Below are 20,581 nucleotides of genomic sequence, written 5' to 3'. Positions count from 1 at the left end.
CCAGATGTGCCCGTGTTGAAACCAGCAGAAAATTATCAGCCGCAGATGCCAGGGTACTACAACAGTGATAACAGTGCAGGAATGATTCTAGATCCAACCGCAAGGGGAGTACAGAATGGTCACAACCAGACATTGGCACAAGCTGAATCAACTCAGTTTTTGATGCCTCAAAAGCAGATGCAGGGAGGAAACGCACATACTCAGATGACGGGGAGCCAGATGGGCATGCCGGCAATGATGACCCATGGTGTGGGAATGAACATGCCTCAGAACATGGGAAATGGACAAAACCCAGATGCGATATCACTACCCATTACTGTAGGTCCACCGGTACCTTTGTACAGTCAGCCTAACCTGGGTATGAGCAGTCAAGGATCAATGCTGCAGAATGGGACCGAAAGAAGGTGCATAGAAAACACTCCAGGGATAACTCCTATAGCGGCTCAGCCAAATGGATCTGGGTCCTTGATGGAGTTTAGTCCCATATGTTCTCAGTCAACACTGGTGAGGTCAAGCCCCCCACTGATAATACCTCTAACATCGAATACTGAAAAGTTGCCGCAACCATCAATGGCAGTCGATGTGAACGCTACACTGATGGGGGTGAATGCGCAACAGCTGACACAGTGGTTCAACAGTTTAAATTCCACACAAAGATCAGCCAGTGGGAAAGGAGAAGACTATATGAATAGGGTCAGGTTGAACATGGAAGCACAAGAATTGGTGGAAGGGACCATGGGTGTGAATAGGTTAGAGTCCTACACGGAAGAAGAGCTGAGGTATCTATGTCCCAGGATTACGAAGGAAGTGAACAAGGTACATAAGAGCTTGCAGGAAGCAGCTGACAGAAACGGGGTGGACATAGACAAGATGAAACACTTGAGCAGAAGCTACAGGTTGGATTTTGGGACCACAGATTTTGAACACATGAGGTCAGCAGGCATGAAGGCACACCTTAGAGAATTGCTGCAGAGTGCACAAGTGTGGAGGTGTTTGGACAAGTGGGAAAGCAGGTGGGTAAAGAGGAAGGAAAAGAGGAGGGACAGCGCTACAGAGCAGAATGAGAAAAGACCACAGAGCAGTGATACAGTAACTATGTTACCAATGAGGGAGACAGCAGGGGGAAAATTAATACATGTACCATGGCACAGAAGCGACATTCAGTCATTTACGGACGATTTTCCCAAACTGAGAGAGAAGCTGATTGAATGGTATCAACAGACTGATAGGTTTGTGAAGCTTGCAAAATGTCTCTGGGAAGATCTGAACCCTCTCTTTGAGATTGTGGTTCCAGCAGATTTGTGGGAGGATTGCAAAAGAGCTGTAGGTTGGCCGGCAAGTGAACCAGAAAGAGACAGGGAGACGGGTGCACCATCACCTATGGTGATGAGCTTGTACTACAAGGTGATTGAGCATTTGAAGACGAAGGTAGCTGCGAAAAATGTGGACTGGCAGAAGATCGATCGAACGGCCCAAGAGGCTAAAGAGTCGATTCATAGTTACTATGAGAGGTTGTTAAAGGCGTTTAAGAACTACAGTGGCACAGAGACAATAGAGGCGAAGGACATGCTTCATTTTGTGTTCAGATTTGTGGAAGGGCTGAGACCGGAGATAAGTCAGATGATAAAGTCGCATTTGATTTGTTGGCAGTCGAAACCGATTGATGAGGTGTTGAATTATGCGAAATACTGTAGCGACGAAATTGAAGTGAAACAGAAAAGGCTGAAAGAGAAGGTGATGATGATGCAGCTTAAAGCAGCTCAGACAGGTTTACAAGGTTTGCAAGGGATGCAAGGGTTCCAACAGCAGGTACCGCAACCGCAGCTGCAGTTGCAGGGAAACATGGCGTTTCAGCCACAGGCCAGAGGCAGAGGCAGAGGAGGTTTTGTGAATAATGGTCCGGATTTAATTGTAGGTCATTGGAAACGCGAGTGCCCGATGGTGGTGCAGGAAGGTGCAGGTGCAGGTGTAGGTGTTGGTCAGCAAAACAATGATGTCAATGCATTTCAGACAATGAGGGGACCGAAAATGAGAGGTCCAAACCCAAATTTTCAGACCGTAAATCAGTTGCAGGGATTACAACCTATGCAGCCGCAGCAGATGCAGATGCAGATGCCTCGTATGCAGATGACGCAAATGCAGCCAATGCAACAGCAGTTACCTATGGTACCTAATCAGCAAATGCAAATACCATTGGCACCAATGAGTCAGCAGCAAGTGATGGTTCCTCCACAGGTCTCGGGTCAGGTAATGAGTACAAATGGCACCGTACAACAGTTCCCATTACACAGTGAGAGTGGAATAAACAATGTATGGGAGAGTGAAAGTTCAGAAGAAGAAGGAGATTGTGTGCTTGCAGCATCCTTGGAAGTTGATCAAAGGGGTCCGTACGTAGAGGGAAGAGTAATGGGTCATCGTGTCTCATTCTTGGTTGACACGGGAGCCACACGTTCAACTGTTAAGAGCAGTGAAGTACCAAATTTGCCACTCTCAGGGAGGACAGTTCAAGTGGTGGGAGTAGCAAACAGACATCTGACGAACCCAATAACAGATCCGGTACCAGTCAGCATCGGTAACTATCAAGGGGTACATCAGTTTGTGGTATGTGACTCAAGCCAGATAGCACTGTTAGGGAGAGACTTGTTGTGCAAATTGGGTTGTTCGATCATGTGTTCGAACGAAGGAATAAAAATACAGACGAGTAGTGATGGGGAAGAAGAGGACAGTGTAGAGGGGGATGAGATGGAAACTGTAGATGAAGAGTATCCTCTGATTTGCCTTTTCCCGATGATAACTGAAGAAGATATTCCAGCCAAATTACGGGAGACAGTCGGAAAGGAAGTGTGGGACATGACAGGGAAAGAGGTGGGATTGATGAAAGGAGTGGAACCAGTGAAAGTGACTGTAAAGCCCAATGCAATCTTTCCCCAGACCCCACAATACCACATGGCACAAGACACCCTCATGAAAGTTGCTCAACTTATTGACGAATTTGTAAAACAGGGAGTACTGAAAGAAGTGTTGAGCAGTCCATGTAATTCACCAATAATGGGACTAATAAAGCCAAGTGGAAAGGTCCGACTCGTGCAGGACTTGAGAAAAATAAATGACATCATAGTCAAATGCTGCCCTGTCGTACCAAATCCAGCTGTGATAATGTTTCAAATTCCTTGCGATGCCGAGTGGTTCTCAGTCATCGACTTGTCACAAGCATTCTTTTCTGTGCCTCTTCATGAGGACAGCCAATTCCTCTTTTGTTTCAAATTCTTAGACAGAGTGTACAGTTGGTGTCGAATTCCTCAAGGGTTTTCTGAGTCACCGTCAATATTCAATCAGATCCTAAAGAAAGACCTGGAAGCATTAGAATTGCCATTCGAGTCAACCCTAGTACAGTACATTGATGACTTAATGGTTGCATCAAAGACAGAAAGTGGCTGCACAGCCGATACCATTGCTCTGTTAAATCATTTAGGAAGGAATGGACATAAGGTGTCTCCTTCCAAATTGCAGTTCTGTCAGAAGAAAGTGAAATACTTGGGTCACCAAATAGAGAAAGGGTCACGGAGAATAATGAAGGAAAGAATTACAAGCGTACTTCAAATGAGTCCACCCAAAACAAGGAGGGAGGTGAGGAAGTTTTTGGGAATGGTGGGCTACTGTCGCCAGTGGATTCCCAACTTCTCGACTCTAGCAAAACCATTACTGAAACTGACCCAGAAGGATGCCTTGGATCAAATTGAGCTGAAAGGAGATGAGATGGATGCTTTTGTCGAATTGAAAGAATGCATGTGCAGGGCTCCAGCTTTAGGTATGCCTGATTACACAAAGCCTTTCACATTGTTTTGTCATGAACGTGATGCATGTTCTTTGTCTGTCTTGACTCAAGCCCATGGTGGTGTAAACAGACCAGTAGCGTATTTTTCAGCTACTTTGGATCCGGTCGCAGCAGCACTCCCAGGGTGTTTGCGCGCCGTAGCAGCAGTTGGTATCAGCCTCACTCAGAGTGAAGGTATAGTGATGGGACACCCAGTAACAGTCATGGTCCCTCACTCAGTTGAGATACTTTTGACCCGCTCCCGAACGCAACACATGACTGGAGCAAGACTTACAAGGTATGAAACGATAATTCTGGGCTCACCGAATGTGCAGCTGAAAAGGTGCACTACGTTGAATCCAGCAACCTTGCTCCCTGGAGAAAATGCTGAAATTGAGAACGCTGAAGACGTCGAGCATGACTGCCTTCAAGTGACTGAATTTTGCACAAAACCTCGACCGGACATCAAGGATACTAAGCTTGATGAAAATGACCAAATTCTTTTTGTTGATGGTTCGTGTCTAAGAGACGGGATGGGGATTTTGAAAGCAGGATATGCTGTATGTACTGTAACAGGGGTCTTGGAAGCGGGATGGCTTCAAGGAGTCTATTCTGCACAAGTAGCAGAACTTGTAGCCCTTACAAGAGCATGTCAATTGTCTGCATTGATGAAAGTCACCATTTACACTGATAGTCAGTACGGGTTTGGGATTGTGCATGACTTTGGACAACTATGGTCACAGAGAGGTTTCCTGACTTCTTCAGGATCCCCAGTGAAAAACGGGGAGAAAATAAGGGAATTGTTACACGCCATTCAAGTGCCAGCCGAAGTTGCAGTGGTAAAGTGTAGTGCTCATACGAAAGGACAGGACTATGTTTCTCTGGGAAATGCATATGCGGATCAAGTCGCAAGATTTTGTGCCTTGAACTGTATATTACTCAGAGATGAATGGAATTCGATAAGAGAACCAGAACTCGAACCAGCTGAAGCATTTGCCTTGAAGGTCGTAGATACAATAGATGAATTAAAAGCATTACAAAATAATGTCAGGGAGGATGAAAGAGATTCCTGGATTAAATCACAATGTATAAAGAGACAAGACGAGTTATGGGTTTCACATGAGGGAAAATTTGTTTTGCCAAATAGTCTCTTATCACAGCTTGCGCGGTTCTATCATGGGCAGGCTCACCTAGGGAGAGATGCCATGATAAGATTGTTCAAAACTGATTGGTTTAACCCCAGATTTCGTCAAGCTGCAGAAGCAGTTTGCCATCGATGTGTCACTTGCCAGCAGATGAACCCGGGAAAGGGAACAGTTGTGAACGCGAGCCACATTGGTAGGGCAAGCGGACCATTTAGTCGAATGCAAATGGACTTCATTGAGATGCCTGTGCATGGAGGTTTGAAATATGTGTTGGTGATTGTGTGCATTTTTAGTCACTGGATTGAGGCATACCCAACACGTAGAAATGACAGCCTTACAGTTGCAAAGCTATTGTTGAGGGAGTTGATACCACGTTTCGGATTCCCGATCTCTTTAGAATCAGATAGGGGAAGTCACTTCAATAACGAGGTGATAAAGTTACTCTGCGAAGCGCTGAACATTGAGCAAAAGCTGCATTGTAGCTATCGCCCTGAAGCATCAGGACTGGTGGAGCAAATGAATGGTACACTGAAATCAAGAATGGCGAAAATATGTGCATCGACAAATTTGAAATGGCCTGACGCATTGCCCTTAGTGCTAATGTCAATGAGAAACACCCCTGATAGAAAAACTGGATTGTCTCCGCACGAAATTCTCATGGGCAGGGCTATGAGACTTCCTGCAGTTCCCGCAAACGCGCTTTTGAATATTACAGATGATATGGTGTTAGACTACTGCAAGGGTCTGGCTGACGTAGTTCGCTCTTTCTCTCACCAGGTGGAAGCAACCACCTTGCCACCGATCCAAGGTCCAGGACACGCACTGAAAGCAGGTGACTGGGTCGTGGTAAAGAAGCACGTGAGGAAGTCGTGTCTGGAACCCCGTTGGAAAGGCCCTTTCCAAGTGATCCTGACGACAACTACCGCGGTGAAGTGTGCGGGGGTTCCCAACTGGATCCACGCCAGTCACACAAAGAAGGTGTTGTGTCCCACAGATGAGGAAGTTGAAGCGCTGAAACTGCCAGTGCCTGATAAAACAGTGCTGAGTGCTGAGACAGAACAAAACCGAACTGAAAGCGGACAGGCAGAAGCAGGAGAGAGAGAGATATTATTGGAGGGCGAAGAGTCCGACTCACTTGGGGAAGACCAAGGAGAAAGTTCAGACAGCGACGAAGAAGCTGAAGGTGACAAAGAGCCTGAAGCAACTGAGGGTGACAAGGAACCTGAAGCAGCTGAAAGTGATACAGAGCCTGACGAAAGTAACGGTGACGAAGGGCTCGAAAAAGGTGAAAAAGGAGGAGAGCCTGATCAGAGGAGGGCTTTCCCAGAAGCAGACGATACAGAAAAAGAAAAGGAGAACGTGATTGATTCCCCAGAAAAAGGGGACAAGGCAGAACAGAACGAAACAGTTCAAACTTCTACAGAAAAGGTTGCAGGTCCGTCAAATGGACATGGTGCAAAGAGGAGACTAAGTATATCACCAGTAAAACAAAGGACTGGAGAAGGTTTGAACGACGGAGAAAGGCCAAAAGTGAAAGAGAAAAGAAAGGAAGTGTCTGTCGTGGTACCAACCTCGAGTGAGGAAAAAGACTTGACAAAAGAGGAAAGTACCAGCGAAGCAGAATCGAAAAGAGAAGCGAAATTGAAAAGGAAAAGGATACCAAACAGGAGATATTCCGGTCCTGAATGGGCATATGTAGTCAATGACGATTGGACTGACGAGTTTGTATCTCTAAGCATCGAGAACGAAGAAGAGGAAGAGATACCAATAGAAAAAAAGAGTTTTATGGACAGTGTTGATTGAAAGGGTGATAAATGACATTGCCTGCTACAATCTAAAGTGATAAAATCAGCTGAGACATTGCTAAACCGGATGAGACAATTGCTAAACCGATAAAGACTGAGTTATTGCCGAATTGAGACAAATGCTGCTAACCGATAAGTGACTTGGCGTCTTGAAGAAGACGGTGTGAACATTGCGCTTGCTCAGCTTTGTAACTGAATTGCTAAATAGTTTCTTTATAGGTGCTTCCAGCTCTCTGATTCTATACAGATCATGACGCAAAACATTCCAGACAATAGTGTGAAAATTAAAACTATGCTTGCTAATCTAACAAAAGAGAGTGCAGACTTGAAGGAATTGAAAGAACCAGGAGTGTGGGAGAAGGTTTGAAAGGGACCTGCTTCAGTGGGACATTGGATTGGGGGAATTTGGAATGGAATATTGTTAAAGATAATAGAGGGAATTTTAATAGTTATAAGTTGAATATTTGGAATTTGGGGAATAAAAAGGGGAATAATAATGATTATGGAAAGAATTAAAAGAAGAAAAGAAGAGAAAATTATGAAAAGAATGGCTGAAGAATACAAAGCGCAAACTAGGGGAATTAAAAGGAAAAGGGAACTGACAGAATTTTAATGGAATAAAATTTGTGGGCATGATTTGTGTGATGACTAGTAGTCATCAGAGGAGGGATTGATGAAGCAGAAAATGAAGGTTTTACATTTATTAACGCTTAAACGTAGTGCTGCAATAATCATGTGTGACTTTAACCGAACTAATAAAGATTGTACGGGGACAAAATGTGCCCTCAGAGTAGTTTGCCAACATTTATAGGCGTGCTTTATATAACGTGGTGTATTAGAATTGCACTAATCCGACATAATCATAAACATGTGCTACGATTTGCTTGCTTGAAATGTTTTAGCTTAGCATTACTTTAGCGGAGGCTTTGGCCTAGTTGCCTGGTCTCACGGTTTAGATGCCCGTATTTTTCCACTGTGCTAATAAACGTGTATTTTTGCTTGAAGCTGTACTTTTCCACAGAAACTGTTCACATGCTTATCTTAAGGTTTCGTGCCAGCCTGGCATATTTCTCTTTACTCCAAGGTCGATTTGCAGGTGCGGACAATGGAGGCTCTGAAAGTGAGCTAATTGGTAGACAATGTTGCAACTTGCGTACCCATCTCCAAGGATAATGTATGCTTAAGTAAAAGCTTGAGAACTGTCGTTTTTGATTGGACAATTTGAAGCTAACCTATGAACCCTCCAATGGAAGACCCTACTGGATTTGAACTGTTGTCTATAAAAACCAGGTGCACGAGAAGAAGGTAGCCATTGCGCTATCATAGATCATTGCAGCCATTACCAGCTCGATACCCGCCATTTTGTAGACTTCGTAGCTATTATGGCCCACTTTGCTGCGACGCCATTTTGAAAGAGACTTTGATGCTTTCTCCAATCGAGAGAAAGAGACTTTTAATGATTCTGGCCCTAGAGACTTTAACTTTGATTTGATCCCTTTGCATGAAGTAGTAGTTTTACCTTGCCGCCGTGAGGCAATTGCCCCGTCCACCCCTGCCCCTTTGCCCTGTCCCATGCTGATCGAAACGGTACCCATGCTGATCGAGAAACGGTACCTGTGAGACGAAGACTTCCTTGTATGCTGATCGTAATTGGTAAATATGAAAGGAAATTGTACAATTGCATTGTGTTTCTTTTAGGTAACCAACTGCTGATTTTGATAAGATCCCTAGCTAGGAGTTTTCTAAATTAATGTTGCTAAATTGTTTTTGCATGAAGTCCCACATGCCGATGCTAATTTGAGGTTAGACGAGGATTCCTTTTGTCGCACGATGCAATTTGAGACCTTGTTATGCTGACTAAATGTATGCAATTAGTTCATTACAGATTATCATATTAGTGATTTGCATTGCTATTATCGAATGTCTTGTGATTCAAATGCTACATAGATTGCACCTGTTTCGCCGCTATGGACAGATATTAATGTTCATTTATGTTTATCATTTGGTGTTGAGACACATTTATATTGTGTTAGCTTTGTTAATATAGGGAAATAAAATTCACTAACTTTGCAATAAACTGGTGTGGTTATTCCTGACTGAAAGGTCAGGGTTCGCCGAAATGTATTCTGGATTAATTGTTAAGTGTTACGTTGATCAAGGTATTGCTTATGTTCGATATTGATTATTGATCTGACGCAATTGATTGATTAAGAGTACAGAGAGTTCCCACTTAGTCAAAAGATTCATCGGCCTAAAGAGCGTCCGAACACAGGTAAATTATTACTACGGACCGCTCTATCAACACCACAGGTGATCTTTTTAGGTTCGCATGTGAACTGTGGGAACCTGTCTTCCTGGGTTCGGTCGGTGAGTGAGGATAGGATCCATTCCAGGGCTTTGCCGTGGATGTTGGCATTGTGGAGTCTTGAGCAGAGGATGTGTTGGGAGATGGGGTCAAAGGCAGTTGAGCGGTCCAGAAGGAAAAGGGCTGCGGGTTTCACCAAGGTCCAGGAGATTGCGGATGTCGTCTGTTGTGTGAGGAGAGCAGTCTTAGTGCTGTGTGGTTTTTTCGGACAGTAGTGGGCTTCATTTTTTGTGGATGGGTGTTTGTAGTATTGTTTCCATCTTCTCACCGTACTTTTCCCTAGAATCTTCCAATTGTCTAGTCCATTTTATGCATTTTAAAGTCAATCCCTCTTATTTAATAATAAAATGTAGGCTTCAGAATATGGGTCTTTCTTCACCGAAAAGATAGGAGATGTGGAATTGGTGATGTCTCCCTGTAGTTTAGGGAATAGCACTTTGTAGTACGTGACAAAATAAGGGGCCCTCATTGAGAGTTTCTCGAAACGGAGTGGGGTGTTTACCTTTACCCATGTGTGCCATATTTACCACGTGTGGTAAATGCCTCCTATTGCACATTTTTAAACAGAAAATGGGGCAGAACAAGCAGAATCAGTTTTTAACATGCCTTTTCCTGAGCCTTTTCCCCCATAAACTTTTGGCAGATTTGACCTGCAGGAATTTAGCAGGAGAAAACTGGTGCATGTGGAGTACCTTAGAGCAAGTATAGATGTCAATATTTCAACCTGGAATCAACCCCAAATACCAGGTTTCAACATGCTATGGTAACCCCATTGTCATGCCACATAAACATGATCATTTTCAAAATATCAGATACCACACAGCCACTGTAGCCTTACTAGGTCCTTGTGTAATGGTCCATGGATCATCCCCGGTAGGCAGTCCTGTGGCCACTATGGGTCTAACCTATTTGTGGACACGGTGAGGCCCAATTACACCTGCCACTTGTGACCTCTTAGGCTCACTTTGCCTTTCACTCAAAGTTGCGATGTTGCATATCCTTTGCCTTTTGGGTATTGCCAGGCAGGAGCAAACATGCCAACGCTAGTGCAGGCAGGGAAAATACTATGGGGGTCATTCCGATACCGCCCGCCAAGCGGAAACCGCCATTTGGCCGCTCCGCGGTCAAAAGACCGCCGAGGCCATTCTGGCTTTCCCGTTGGGCTGGCGGGCGCCCGCCAAAGGAGCGCCCGCCGGCCCAGCGGGAGAGGCCCTGCAACATAGAAGCCGGCGGTGTTGCAGGGGTGCGACGGGTGCAGTTGCACCCGTCGCGATTTTCACTGTCTGCCAAGCAGACAGTGAAAATCATGCTGGGGCCCTGTTAGGGGGCCCCTGCACTGCCCATGCCAGTGGCATGGGCAGTGCAGGGGCCCCCAGGGGCCCCACGACACCCGTTCCCGCCATCCTGTTCCTGGCGGTAAAAACCGCCAGGAACAGGATGGCGGGAAGGGGGTCGGAATCTCCATGGCGGCGCTGCTTGCAGCGCCGCCATGGAGATTCAGCCCAGACAGGGGAAATCCGGCGGAAAACCGCCGGATCCCCTTTTCTGACCGCGGCTTTACCCCTGCGGTCAGAATGGGCAGGAAAGCACCGCCAGCCTGTTGGCGGTGCTTTCCGTCGTTCACGGCCCTGGTGGATTTTACCGCCAGGGTCGGAATGACCCCCTATGTCCCAGACATGAGCTCTCTGGGATGCAGTAACTGAATGGGCCCCAGGATGTGGTCCAAGGGGCCTTTTAAGGATCAGAGAGGGGGCCCCCTTTTCTGTTTAAATCGGCCAAAAGAGATATGGTAACGTGGGCCCTTTTAGACTCAGGGAGAGGGGTCCACATAACCCCTATTCCCCTTTTTCTTTTTAGAATTCTGCCTGAAAGAATGCAGTTCAGGGGCCTTTTTAGGCTCGGGGAGCAGGGCCGTGTGGCCCCCTCTCCCCTTCAGTAAAATATCAGCCCCAGGCATCGGAGGCATTCTTGGGATGTTTCTTGGTATCAGTGCGATGCTGAAAAGGGTCCACCTCTCGACAGATCCAATTCCACTTGCCGTAATGGCACAGAAGCTTGGAGTGGTTAAGCAAGGGAAAGAGGTTTGGATGGGAACAGCTGGGAAGGAGACTTGTATTAAAAGTAATAACTGGTTATTTCCTCACAATTACAAAAAGGGGAACTTTTCAATATTTATGTAATTACTATTCCACTAATCACCTGTATCTTATGACCTCCTATCAAATATAGTTCCTGCAGACAACTCAAATGGCAATGTTCTGTTTTTTCCCAGATCTATTCTGAAATGGTGCCCGCTGCGAAAAGAAGAAACTGTGTTATTCCATTCTCTCAATTGTTTACCTGCAAAACAAGTATAGATGGTCACATTTGCATACAGAGCTCAACATACATACCACTCAGTTCAGATGTTCCCCATCTCTCCTGGGTGATTTTTTGCTTTTAGTCTCTTTCAGGCTCTTGCCAGTTTCTTCTTGGCAAATACAATATTTTTCTAAATGTCTTTTGAATCATTGTATCAAATCAGAAAGTCTTTAACATGAACGTTGGATACTGCTCCAACCTTACAATCTGTATACTTAGGCTTGTTATTAAAACCAATGTTATTTAGTTCACCAAGCCTTCTAAAGGTCTTGTTGTGCATGGAACGTTTTGGGGTGATCTGTCAAGAGTAGGCTGAAAAAAATGTTCCATGTTAATTCCCATAGGGCTCTAGTAGCCCTCTAAGGCAAAAAAGCATTTTTTTTTTTAAATGGTGAAATTCACGAATTTCGCTGTGAATTAAAAAAATATGCAATATCCCATGTTTAAAAATGCTGTAGCCCCCAGGTAGGCCAGGTCCAGGAGGCATAATGGGGGCAAAAAAGGAGGGGAGTGTCTGGGGCCCTCCTTCTAGGTCTTTTACAAGCTCCGGAAACCACCACATCCCAGAGCTATTCTGAATAAATATGCAGTGGGGACCACACAGTCCCCGTGCCCTGGGGACCACCACCTCCATGACGCTAATTAAATAATGATGTAATGGGAGATCCTGATGACCTCCTGAGTCCTGAGGTCAGGCACCTCCCCAGAGGTACGTATACAAAGTATGCCGGGGCCTTGTGCCCCGCCAGCATGCCCCGGGGTCCGCCACCTCCCCAGGGCTAATTTATTTAAAATATAATGGAGGAGTCCTGTGGACCCTCCCCGAGCCCTAGGGACTGCCACCTTCTAGGGGCTATTTATACAAAGTATGTTGCGGGGTGCAGTCCCCTCGTGCCCAGGGGACCACCAGCTCCCTGGAGCAACATACAATAGAAATATAAGGGGGGTGTCCTGCAGAACCCACTGTCCCCCGGGGACCGCTACCTCCCTGGGGCAAAGAATCAGTAATGTATGTAGGGAGGGCCCCTGTGCCCCCCCACTGCCTTGGGGACTACCACCTCCCCGGGGCAAAGAATTAGTAATGTATGTGGGAGGGTGGTGTGCCCCAAAACCTCAGGGTCTGCTACCTCCCCGGGGCTAAAACAATATATGAAGGAGGCTGCATGGCCCCCCCTCCTGAAGCCATTTATGACCCTGGGGCTGGACACCTGCAGAGGTGCCCACCCTTGGGAGGTAGCTGTTTTCTTTTGCTTGGCAGGAGCTGACAGCTCCTGCCAAGCAACAGCAACCATAACTCCACTTTCATCAAGCGGGAGATGTCAAACTGCTCCCACTTGCTGAAAGCGGAGTTTTCATCTCTTTTCCTGCACGCTAACATGAGTGCATGAAAAGAGATGAAAATAATATTCCTGCAAGCAGGAAGCTGCTTTCTAAAGCAGCACCCTGTGTGCAGGAGCACTGCCGGCTCCTGCAGTAGGCAGGGAGCTGGCTAGGACCGCAGGGGCCTTGAGGCTCCCCTCGCAGTCATGTCACTTTCTCTCCCTCTCTCTCTCTCGCTCTCTTTCTCTCTCTCTCTCTCTTATCCATCCCATAATGGGATAGATGAGAGAGAGAGGTTGTTATTTCAATGGTCTCTCCATACAATTACTTCAAAGCGTCACACTAGCAAGATGTTTGGTTGGAATGTTTTAATTATGTTTTGATGCACAGCAAAACAGAATCACCTCTGGCCTACTGGTAATGCTCTTGGAATGTCACTTAATAAGTTGAAGGTTCAAATCCTGGTATTTCATGGCAGTAGGTCTGTTTATTTGCTTGTGTTGTGAATGTTAAACATTCCTAGTAATGGAACATTTGAGTCTTTTTCCAATCACCATTTTTAGATTGAATGTCATAGAGATGTCTGGACAGTGCTTACTAAGGAGTCATCTGTGGCCTAGTGGTCAATGTCTCAGACCCTCACACAGAAAGTTGAGGGTTTCAGTCTAGGTGTGTCAGTTGTTTTTCTCAGATTTAAATTCTTTTCAACTTCAAATATTTAAGGTGCACACAGAAAGGTGATTTCACTCTTTGTACTAGTCAAAAACATTTTTTTTCAATTTGTCAGAATATTTCTCATTCTAAGGGACACAAGGTTGGATGGCTATAGGGCGTTAGCCGCAGATCCTGGCCTCTGGCCAGGACCTGTGGCCAACCCTTGACACACATGGCCAAAGGCTGTGCGTGATGCTGGGTTGGGTGATTTTAGAGGAGTTAGCAGCCAGTTAGCAGCCAGAGGCCATGGGTGGCGGTGGTTGGACTAACGTATTGTAATTAAAATTACTTTATGTTAAAAAATCATAGAAATTCACTCAAAAAAACAGAGGTTACAGGGATATTATAGTTAGGAAATAGAATTTAAAAAAACATGGAAATGTACTTAAAAAACAAAGGTTATATGGACTTTAAAGTTAGGCTCACATTTTAAACTTACAAAACTATAGAAATTAAACTGTTATAGTTAGATTTATTTCAAGTAACTATAACTCGTGCCCTAAGGTAACTATAACTCACACCCTCACCATGCACTCTCGCCATGCACTGCTAGTTACCCTAGATATTACAGCACTCATGACATCTTTTATAATCATCATTGACAATATCACTGTAATATCACTGTAACATTTGCCATAAAAATATTCATTAAAAACTGTGAACGAAAGGTTACAGGGACGTTATAGTTAATATTTGAATTTACTCATACAAAACCATAAAAATTCAGGAGTTAGAATAATTTCTATCTATAACTCGCACCCTCACCATGCACAGTTTTGTTATGAATACTTTTATTGCAAATATTGCAGTGATAATATCAAATATGCTATAGAAGATGCCATTAATGATATACTATGTGGAGTAATAAGCTGTGTATGACGAAGGCTTGAGTTATACTTACCTTAGGGTGTGAGTTATAGTTACTTGAAATAACTCTATCTATAACTGCTAAATTTATATGGTTTTGCACAAGTAAATTCAGAACATAACTATAACCTCCCTGTAACCTTTGTTTTTTCTCAGTGCATTTCTATGTTTTTTTAACATAAAGTAATTTTAATTACTATAAGTTATTTCTACCGCTACCACACACGGGTGTTGGTTGTAGGGCATTCAGCCAAGTCCTTATAACCATCCAACCCCACGCCATACACGGCCATGCACAGTGAAAGTTGGCCAAAGGCCTGTCTCTGTCAGTGGATCTGTGAGTGGGTGAGTGAGTGTCTGAGTGGGTCTGAAAGTGGGTGGGAGTCTTTGAGTGGGTATGAGTGGGTGCATGAGTGTCTGAGTAGGTGTGTGATTGGACACATGAGTCTCTGAGTGCATGTGTAAGTGAATGAGGTAGTGTATGAATGAGTCAGAGAATGCTTTTATATTTCCTCAAATATCCTTGAACATCCTCAAATATTCAAGGATATTGGCGAATATTGCGCATAGTGAAGAAAACTGATTTTCAACCCATAATTTGACCCTAAAACACCCTTATATCACACCCCTGAGGTCAGGGTACCTCCAACCCAACCCCTTATCCTTTCTATTTTCAGACCAGGTACCCTTTCCGATAACATAAAATGATGGCCACAACTTTCTAGTCAAGTTGTGGCCAGCCAATTACATTATTTCTATTTGCGCAGACATTCGCGATAATTCACAAATTTTTGCGATATATTTGTGAAGGATCTGAGGCCCTAGATATACAAATGTATTTTCCTTTTAATAGCTCTAAAATTACTGAACGGATTTCCACCAAATAAGCGAAAACGCGATCTGCGTACCGAAAGGTAGCTTTCTGCCAAATTTGTTTCCGTTAAGCGGTTCGGACTGTAGTCGTGTCTAAAGGTCCTATGGAAATCAACATGGGAAACACAACGTTTCTTGCCCCCCTTTTTCCTGGCCCTTGCTGGATGAATCATCCAGAAACTCTCCACTCGCAACAAGAATCACGGGTCACTTTTTGTGGAAAATCTCGTGAAGATTCGTCAAATGGTGCCAAAGATATAGTCAAGTCATAAAACGATTTAACTCGCTCTCTCTCTCTCTCTATATATATATATATATATATGTACATATATATATATATATATAAGCAAAGAAGAGAAACCACGGCACATCCCGGAAAGTTGAAAAGTTCCAATTTATTCCTTGTAATGTCTTTAAATGAACCAATGGCATCTGGCCCAATCTGACATCTTGGGACCAGAATCAAATGATGGCAACAGAATTCATTTTCACATGGATAACAGCCGACACGTGTTTCGTCTGGGTAGACTTTATCAAGGCTGTGGACATATACAAAAATAACATATCAAACACTGGTGATATTTGTAATTGGGAGAAATGTATTTGTTACCAAAAACACAGATTCCTGAATTGAGAAAAAGGAAGCCCAATTTTATACCACGAAAAAGTGACAAACCATAAAAGATGACGTTAGACATATCGCTATTCAATTAAAATGTGTACCACCAAAGAGTGTCAGAAAAACTAAGTGATCTAAAGTAAACCTATCAGAGAAAAAGGAAAAGAGTAAAACGAGTTAGAGGGAAAAACAAGAAAAGAGGAAAGAAAAGGCAAAAGCAACCGTAGTGCTTATGTGATGCAAAAAAATGTAAAGAAAGAACCGTGTGTCAGAGTGAGCGTGTGTCGAAGATGTAGATTTGCCAAGAAAAAGACATGCACAGTCAGAGGCATATGTGTTATAGACAAAAAGAAGAGAAATATAGTGGATTGGATGACCAAGTAATGAAGAGAAGAACATACCTATAGTTAAGATTTTCACTCGATGTTCCAAAATGCCGAAAAAAGGTTACTGTTTTGTAAATTAATATAGCAATTGAGGAAGAATATGAATGAGGACCATGGTAAGCCTGTGTAATGAGAACAAAAAAGGCGAATGTTGAAAAAGGCAGTCTATAGCAACCATGGTGACCCCCTAAAAGGTAGCTTTTTTATACTAGTTAATCTCATATGTCAGCCAAAGTATAGTTAGAAAAAAGAAGAAGCCGCTTATTTGTGGAAAAATTTGTCTGAAAAACATGAACTGGTAAGGAAATTGTTTTTGAGTTTACAATTATAAATGGACCAAAATAGTGACCATGACGAGTTAAATTAATGGATGAAAATACTGAATAGAACATATTGTAGAGGGGCTCATCTGATTAATCCATAATGCGGCAAAGTTAAGATAAGTGAAATAACTATGATACTTGTGGGAGCGTAGCGTGTAAGAATAACAATTCCATATATTTAGAGTTATGTAAACCGTTACGGCAGTTTCAGGCAATAATAAAAAGCCCGTGTATCCCCTTGGCGATGCATTGCTCGCCCACCGCGCTGCTAGCAGGAAAAACATACCTTAAATCCCTCACGCGTTTCTCACTAGTTCTGTTGACGGCGTCGCATATGGTAATTACGCGCCGATGGCAAGTTGCCTCAATTTAAAACCAAATAGAACGTGGAAAGAGAAAAGGGACTACCTAAATGAAGCAGTGTGAAATTGAATTGGAACAAAGGGCACCATATTGGAATATCGATAAATCCGGAAAAGAGAAAAGAGGAGTATGTATGACACCAGATGTCAGAGAGAAAAGGAATATCAAGAGTGACTTGAAAGTTATAGAATCATAGAAAATAAAATATCTGTATACATTGAAAAACACGAAATACACATCTGTCAAAATATAGCAATTGAATTAACCATAGGAGAAAATGTTCGTGATTATACAGAAGCCAGCGTACAATGAAATTGACAAATGATATTGAATACTAGATAGTGCAGCCATGGAGAAACACATAACCAAAGGACATCACTTAAAACCCAAGACATTTTAGACTGATAAGGGACAAAAGTGTGTTAGTGCATATACCAAACGTTCCAAATTATATGAGTGCTGTCAACACAAAAGTGACGAGTTGCTAGAAAGGCAAATATAGAGGTACAGGATATGCTACAAAAAGACATGTAAATCCTTGTCTGAATTTAAGCCCTCCTCTACTGCTCGTAGTTTTATAATCCATCTACTCTCTAATTGCCTTAGCCGAAGAGTTCTATTACCGCCCCTAGGACAGCTACCCAGGGTGGCGATTCCATACGTGTGTACATCAAGCCTTTCTTGTAATGGGTGTTCCTTGTTGCCTGAAACTGCCGTAACGGTTTACATAACTCTAAATATATGGAATTTTTATTCTTACACGCTACGCTCCCACAAGTATCATAGTTATTTCACTTATCTTAACTTTGCCGCATTATGGATTAATCAGATGAGCCCCTCTACAATATGTTCTATTCAGTATTTTCATCCATTAATTTAACTCGCCATGGTCACTATTTTGGTCCATTTATAATTGTAAACTCAAAAACAATTTCCTTACCAGTTCATGTTTTTCAGACAAATTTTTCCACAAATAAGCGGCTTGTTCTTTTTTCTAGTTATAGTTTGGCTGACATATGAGATTAACTAGTATAAAAAAGCTACCTTTTAGGGGGTCACCATGGTTGCTATAGACTGCCTTTTTCAACATTCGCCTTTTTTGTTCTCATTACACAGGCTTACCATGGTCCTCATTCATATTCTTCCTCAATTGCTATATTAATTTACAAAACAGTAACCTTTTTTCGGCATTTTGGAACATCAAGTGAAAATCTTAACTATAGGTATGTTCTTCTCTTCATTACTTGGTCATCCAATCCACTATATTTCTCTTCTTTTTGTCTATAACACATATGCCTCTGACTGTGCATGTCTTTTTCTTGGCAAATCTACATCTTCGACACACGCTCACTCTGACACACAGTTCTTTCTTTACATTTTTTTGCATCACATAAGCACTACGGTTGCTTTTGCCTTTTCTTTCCTCTTTTCTTGTTTTTCCCTCTAACTCGTTTTACTCTTTTCCTTTTTCTCTGATAGGTTTACTTTAGATCACTTAGTTTTTCTGACACTCTTTGGTGGTACACATTTTAATTGAATAGCGATATGTCTAACGTCATCTTTTACGGTTTGTCACTTTTTCGTGGTATAAAATCGGGCTTCCTTTTTCTCAATTCAGGAATCTGGGTTTTTGGTAACAAATACATTTCTCCCAATTACAAATATCACCAGTGTTTGATATGTTATTTTTGTATATGTCCACAGCCTTGATAAAGTCTACCCAGACGAAACACGTGTCAGCTGTTATCCATGTGAAAATGAATTCTGTTGTCATCATTTGATTCTGGTCCCAAGATGTCAGATTGGGCCAGATGCCATTGGTTCATTTAAGGATATTACAAGGAATAAATTGGAACTTTTCAACTTTCCGGGATGTGCCGTGGTTTCTCTTCTTTGCTTGTTACAACTGTAACCTTTTCGGGGTGACAGTTCACGCACTCTGTGGCTGGGTGCATTACCACTTTGAGCACTCCCTCTATTGATCTTACATCATCATGGACTTTGTAAAAAAGCAATAGCTCATCTTTGGAAAGTGCGCTCTCTCCTCTACACAGCCACTCTTTTGCTTTCATATATATATATATATATATATATATATATATATATATATATATACACTCACACACACACACATTACCTACTGGCAGTCCCCAGTAGGTAGTTATAGTTAGGACCTAGTTTCCATAGGAAAAGCATTTTTGACTTGGCTATATCTTTGGAGCCGTTTTACAAATCTTCATGAAATTTTCCTAAAAAAAAGTGTCTTGTTGGGTCTTGTTGTACATTGAACATTTCAGGGTGATCCGTCAAGCGGGGGCTGAGAAAAAGTGGGGTGTGTGTTTCCCATGTTAATTTCCGTAGAGATTTTAGAAACAACTGCAGCCTGAACCGCTGAACGGAATTACATCAAATTTGGCAGGATGGTAGCTTGTGGTCCAGAAAGCACGCTCTTCCTTATTTGGTGCGAATCCATTTGGCAGCTTTTGAGATATTAAAGAATTTGTTTATCGGGGGCCTAAGCACAGATCTCATGGCGAGATCTGACAGCGCTTCAACCAGAAAGTGATGGAAGCCATCTTGGGACCAATACACATGATAGCGTCCTATTAAAATGCATTGTAGTAAATGACAGGTTTTGAGGGTCACAAATAGGGGATCGTATATAGGGTGATAAAAGATTTTAGTTGCAATATAGATAATTTGTTGCTAAGGTGATTTTACCTGGTGAAAAAATCTTCTGCTGGGATTCCATGAATCATGTTTGAGAGAAAACAGTTTTCTCATAATGTTCCCATAAAGGTTGTGGAAGGTCCTGAAGAAGCGAAAATTAGAACATATTTTCTGTAAATTCACACTATCTTTCTTAGCCATACAAGAACACAGTCTGACGTTCTGAGTAAAACATGTACTTCCAATAGGAGCAGCCTGCCAGTTTATTCCCTTGTGTTCTACTGCAGCCTCTCAGAGTGTTCCAAAGAACAACTAGGGCGCTAAGAGTCTTACTTATGACAAAAGTGTGGCACACCTGAAGCCATCTTTGTTAGAAATGGGGTCTTTGGTTGGCAGTCAGTTTACGCCCTGTCCAAGCAAGGACTCTCACTCTCACCAGGGTAAAAGAGAATCACCATCAGCTAACCCCCGCTCACCCCCTTAGTAGCTTGGCACAAGCAGTAGGCTTAACTTCAGAGTGTTAGGTGTAAAGTATTTTTACCAACACACACAGTGACTCAATGAAAACACTACTAAATAACACAACACAGGTTTAGAAAGATAGAGAATATTTCTCTAAACAAAACAAGACCAAAACGACAAAAATCCACCATACACAAGTCAACTTATCAATAAAAATACCCTGCACGGGTGAGTGTGCGACAAAAAAGGCTTGCAATGCGTCAATATCACTCACGAACGAGACCTTGGGTTGTTTCTCCTTCAGTCGGGTCAGCATGCTTCATTTCTTCGCTCCGCAGGAGAGCAATGCGTTGATCCAGTCAGCACTCTCGGGTCTGGGCAGGCCTTGTATCGTTTTTACATGCCCAGTGGTGTTTGCGTCAGAAATCCAATTGCATGATGATCCGAAAACCATGCAGCATGGGTTAAGATCTCACCAGCCTCCGTCAGCGATG

This window comes from Pleurodeles waltl, chromosome 11 (assembly GCF_031143425.1).
Source record: "Pleurodeles waltl isolate 20211129_DDA chromosome 11, aPleWal1.hap1.20221129, whole genome shotgun sequence".
In the NCBI taxonomy this organism is placed as follows: domain Eukaryota; kingdom Metazoa; phylum Chordata; class Amphibia; order Caudata; family Salamandridae; genus Pleurodeles; species Pleurodeles waltl.
Note: the sequence above shows the minus strand (reverse complement) of the source record.